This window comes from Anguilla rostrata, chromosome 13, assembly GCF_018555375.3.
Source record: "Anguilla rostrata isolate EN2019 chromosome 13, ASM1855537v3, whole genome shotgun sequence".
Classification (NCBI taxonomy): domain Eukaryota; kingdom Metazoa; phylum Chordata; class Actinopteri; order Anguilliformes; family Anguillidae; genus Anguilla; species Anguilla rostrata.
The window spans coordinates 11,660,533-11,666,532 of record NC_057945.1 but is presented as its reverse complement, the minus strand read 5'-3'; positions in this window follow the sequence as shown (position 1 = coordinate 11,666,532).

The window sequence follows — 6,000 nt, the reverse complement described above, 5'->3', positions numbered from 1 at the left end:
GTGAATTAATTATAGGTGTAGAGATCTTTACTGTGTTGCTGAAAGTTCTGGTGCTGATTTGAGTTTGTGGCATTTGAGAGAGTAGTTTAGGTGAGAAGCTAGACGCGCCGCTGCTGCACTGTTGGTGGTGGGTTGTAGGTTGCCAGAAGACATCAAAGGTACGGGCATGCTTATAATTATTTCAAAGCTGGTTTTTGCTGCTGGTTTTTTCAAATGTATTGATGCTGTTTTTTTTTTTTTGTTTGTTTTTTTCAATGATGCTGCTGCAGTGATGGAAAACGGTGATGGTACAGTGAGGTCTGATTGTTTCATGGTCTTAAAGGAATATAGGAACTTGGAATTTATTAGAATGGTTTCAGGTTTGGAGTGAAGGGCTTTGGTTGCTTTTTTGTTGTGCTGGTATGTGGTTTTTAGAGAGAAGGTGTGGGGAAAAAATGTTACTGGCAGAGCAGTTTGTAGACGCTTGCAGATTTTAGCTTTGAGCTTAGGAGGGCTCGGCGGTTATCTGTGTTGCAAATGGTTAGATTGTCTGTAGTAAATGTGTGAAATAGGATTTTTGAGTGGTCTGACTGGCTTACTGACTGAGGTTCAGAGTTTGCTTGTGTCCATGGCTATGGTGTCCATAGTGTGTGTGCCCTGAGATGGATAGGTGCACCTCTAGTCCAATTCATGCTGGGATAGGCTCCAGTCAACTCCCTCCCCTACCCTCTCCCCCCATCACCGCCCTCTCTGGTGAGAGAAGGTGAGTATGAATAGAATGAGACAGAAATGAACAAGTTGAGTGTGAGAGATCCTCACACTGGAGCTGACCATATCATGGAAATAGATCTGAAGATGATGAAAATAAGCTGCTGATGTGCTATTCATTTGTGGAAGAGATGCTTGAGAGGATACAAATGGAGGAGAAGAGCTTTATCCACCTGTAGAAGTGTCATGTTTTTCGGGTGAACATAAGACGGATCATCGTGCTATAGAACTAGGCATGACCTGGCTTGATGCAGAGGTTGGCTTGCACTACATTTTGAAGGTTTGGACCAGGATCTCATCAAGGTAGACACTGCAGGCTGTTGCTGGAATGTCCTGAAGTATCTTTTCCATCAGCCATTTGAACGTTGCTGGGCTGTCTTGGGATGAGCCGGTGCCAGAATATGGACCTGCCAATAAACGCTGTGGGGGTTGAGTGAGCTGAACCAGTTACCACCTGCTATGCTGTCCAGGATGTAGTCAAAGCTGGGAAGAGGCTACGAAGCTTTGCAAGTCACTGTTCAACTGCCTGTTGTCCACATAGAATTGGAGGGTGATATTTTTCTTCCACACCAGCACTGTTAGGGACTCTCAGTGACTCTTGGATGGACAGATCATGGCTGCTGCTAACCTCTCCCAGGCCATAGCCTCCGCCTCCTCCCGGCCCTGGGCCTTGCATTGAGATTGGAAGGACTGTTCACCAGAAGGGGCTAAACAAGCTTGGAGAAGACTGTGCTGACAGCACCAGGCCTTGGGTCTCTGGAACACCACCTTTCCCCACTTTCTGCATCTAGTCATCTGAGTGATGTCTTGTCCTTTTCAGTCATTGTGTCACAGGGTGAGCAGTTGGACCGCCTCCCAAGTTTTCTGACTGGCTTCTCTGTTTGTGCTGGAATCTGCTCTCCATCCACTTTGAACCAAGTGATTGTCATCTGCCTTGTCCTTTCCTCTCTTCAGTACCAGCATCCTTGAATCACTGGGTCTGAAGCTCACTCTTGCTTAGGCAGTGGATCTGTCCAGGTCTTCAAACACCGATCTCTCCCCTTTCACTGACTATGTAGTGATGGTCATGCTCTCTGTGAACGTTCATGTCAGGGGTTGCCCCACCTTGGATTTTGTCTTGGGCCCTCTGCTTGGTCTTTCAGCAGAGTCCACAAGGATCTAAACAGCAGCTATGATGAACACTGTGCACCCTGTTACTGCCCAGCCTCTACTGTTTGGTAGTATAGTCACATACTGTTACCCTCACCCTGAAATCATTAAAAAAAATTAAAAACTAATAAATAAATAAATAAATAAAATAAAATCTAATAAGTGATTAGTAGAAATAATATAACCTTGATAAAATCAAACCATAATAGAAATGTATTTTAGAAAACTATATTTAAAAAATAATTAATAACTCAAAATAAATAGCAATAAAAATAAACATAAATAGTAATTTAGAATAGTTCAGGATGAGGGTTATAGTGTAGGACTGTACAACCAGAGGCTGGGAGTGGCATGGTTATGGGGTGCACCGTGTTCATCATTGCTGTCATTTACATCCTTATGGACTCAGCTGAAAGACCAAGCAGAGGGCCCAAGACAAGATCTAACGTGTGGTAACCACTGACATGAACTTTCACAGAGAGCATGACCATCACTACATCGTCAGTGAAAGAGGAGAGATTGGTGTTTGAAGACCTGGACAGATCCACTGCCTAAGCCAGAATGACCTTCAGACTCAGCGACTCAAGGAGGCTGGTACTGAAGAGACACAAGGACAAGGCGGATGACAATCACTTGGTTCAAAGTGGATGGAGAGCTGATTCCAGCACAAACGGAGAAGCCAGTCAGAAGCCTGGGGAAGTGGTCTGGCTGCTCAATCTGTGACATGAGTGTGAAGAGGACAACACACTGCACACATGGCTGGGTGCAAAGGGTGGTGTCCCTGTGTAACCCAAGGTCTAGTGCTGTCACCATGCACTCCTCACCAAACTCCTAAACTCATTCTGGTGTAAAAACTCAGTATCAGCAGTGGAACCAGTGGACAGAAACATTAGCAGCTAACCTCCAAAAATTCCAAATGCTTCAGCAGAATTGGCCTAAACAGTAAGGGAACAAAATGGCAGATGCCTTTCAGAGAAGAGATTGGGGACTGCGACTGCAAGACCTAAGTGAGGTGAGTATCGATCAAGGTTCACATTGTGGCTCACAGTGATTTTCAGCTGATGAACAGAAGACTTAACACTAGGCCTTATTCCCCTGGAAGATCTTCTGCAAAGCCCTTAGATGAGGACTGTGGAGTTGGTGAAGGAGCACAAGCAATACAACTGAGATGGAGGTAATGGTGCCATAAGAAGAGAGGTTGGAGGAAGCCAAGTGCATGATGAGTGCATGGGGAAGAGCTGGGCATCTAGGTGCTTACCAGTGGACATGGGATAAGAGGCTTCTAAGGACAATGGATGCAGGGGAAACTGAGGATTCCTGGAGCAAAGACCGCAACATACATGACAATGTGAAAAACAGCTAAACAGGAAGAAGCAAGAGCATCAAACCATATTTGACTGAAGAGTGCAGAGGAGTGGATCAGCTACCTGGATCAGGCCAGGCCATTGATAACAAAGTTGTCCTCCAAAGAGGGGGGTGGTGGTGGGCAAGAAAAACCTTAGCCAGTGGAAGTAGACCCAGGTTGGTTCCCAGGTTAGTTACTCTGAAGGTACCTTAGTTTTTTTTTTTTTCACCTTGGGTGGTAAGTGAATCCCAATTCAAACAGAAGCCAGTCAGAAGCCTGGGCTAGACCAGCAAAACCAAAATGACCTCCAAAGAGTGTGAATGGTGGTGTGAATTGTAGCATGGCTGCACACAAGACATTAGCCCCCTGGTGGCTAGCTAGCCACTTTAGCTAGCCTCTGCTACACTAATCTCCACCCCCCCCCCCACCCCCAGATTGGAGGAGGACAAGCTGAGTACTGACGTGGTATCAGAGGGTGGCTGGCTACGGCAGGTGATGAAGACCAGGTGCTGGCAGAAGACCCGTTGAAGGGGTTGAGGTGGTCACAGTGCGTAATGAAGAACCATTGCCAGAATCATGTTCAAGAGATGCCACAGGATTGTACAGGAGCCCTCCCAGTCACTGTTGAGCATGTCACAGAAAACAGGTTTGATGACCAAGAATGGAAGCTTTTGGTGTACCAGTGACCATGGATGAGAAGCTTAATTGGATGCAGAAGACTGAGACGAGCTTGCAGTACAGGTTAGTTCCTCAGAGGTCAGTGTTGGTCTTTCTGTCCATTAGTTTAAGGATGTAAACAGCAGCTATGATGGACACTGTGCACCCTGTAACTGTGCCACCCCCAGCCTCTTGTTTTGTAGTACAGTCACACGCTTGTAACCCTCATCCTGAACCTATTAAAGTAGTTCTGCAGGTTAAATACAAGAATAATAATAATAATAATAATAATAATAAAAATAATTTACAAAAAAAATAATAAAACAAATAATTAATTAAATAAAAATATTAAACTCTAAACCTAGCCCTAATAAAATTAATTTAAAAAGATTAAAAATAAATAAATAAATAAAAAATAAATAGAATCAATAGAAACATAAAAAATAATAATTAAAAAGAATAAATAATATAATAAAAAAACAATTAAAATAATTTTTAAAAAAGGTTCAGGATGAGGGTTACAGTGTGTGACTGTTTTACCAGAGGCTGGGGGTGGACACGATTACAAGGTGCATGGTGTCCATCACAGCTGCTTTCTGCATCCTTGTGGGCTCTGCAGAAAGACCAAGCAGAGGAACCACCATGAGCCTCAGGAATGGCGGGGAGGGGATATGGGTGCTTGAAGACCTGGACCTATCCATTACCTGAGTAAGAGTGATCTTCAAGCCCAGAATTTTGAGGATGCTGGTACTGATGAAAGGGAATGGCAAGGAACATGACGACATTTGGCTCAAAGTGGGTGGAGTGTAGATTCCAGTTCTCACAGAGAAGCCAGTCAGATGCCTGGGGAAGTGGTATGGCTCCTCACTCTGACACAGGAGTAGGAAGAGTACAACAGACCGTGCACCTGACCGAGTGCAGAGGGTGGAGAAAGGTGGTGTGCCTGTGTAACCTACAGCATGGTGCTGCCAACACGCGTTCCTCCTCAAGCTCCTCCAACCCCTTCCAGTGTACACATTGAGGTGAGGTGCTGACCATTTCTGCTTCAACGATGGATCGAAGCTCCCCAAAGCTTCAGGACAAGCTACCCTTCAGAGATGACATTGAGGACTGGGACTGCATGGACAAACACTCCAGGTCAGCAGTGGTCAAGGTTCCCACTGTGGCTTACTGTGATTGGTAGTGGATGAAGAGGAGACTCTCCTTTTTCCACTGGAACATCACAGCTCTCAGGGTAGGATTGGTAGGAGTGAAGGAGCACAAAGGAACACTTATGTTGAAGCTGATTGTGCCATGGGAAGAGAGGTTTGAGCAAGCCAATGAAAACTGAAGTACTGCTGAAGAACTGCCAATCACTTAAGGATGGGTGTATGGAGTTTGACAGTGCTTAACAATGAAAGTGGGATAAGAACTTTCTAACAGTCGATACAGGGGGAAAAAAAAAACCTATAGTAAAGAGGGCAATATACAAGACTATCTGCAAAACTGCCAAACAGGAGGAAGTAAGAGGATCATACTGAAGAGTGTGGAGTCTGGATTAGCTACTTTGCTCAGACCACAGCAATAATAAGAAAGATGTCCCCTGATGAGGGGGTGTGGTGGTGGGCAAGAAAAATAAAAGTACGAGATCATGTGTAACACAGCTGAACAGGAGGAAGAGGGCAGCACACTGGCTTTAGCTGAAGAGTGCGTAACAGTGGATTAACTACTTGGCTCAGGCCAGACTAAATATAATACAATAACAAAGATGTCCCCCAAAGAGGGGGGGTGGTGGTGGGCAAGAATAAAACCAAAACATGCCAACAAGTATTGTTGAATGGATGACTTCAGATTCAACATGGGTTGAGAATAGATTCAAATTCTTCAAAAAGCCAGTCGGAAACAGTGGCAAGGCATTGGATCAGCCATGCAGTTCATTCTGGGCCTGATAAACCCAGTCTGTACATAATTCAGAAAGTGTGTGTGATAGCACCAGAACAACTACTGATGAAAAGACCTCACCTGAGGATAAAACCAGAGGCAGAGTCATTCTGGTGTGCACATTTGAAGGGTAAATATGTAAATGTAATTTTATTAGGAGGTGAGGGCAGTTTTTTCACATT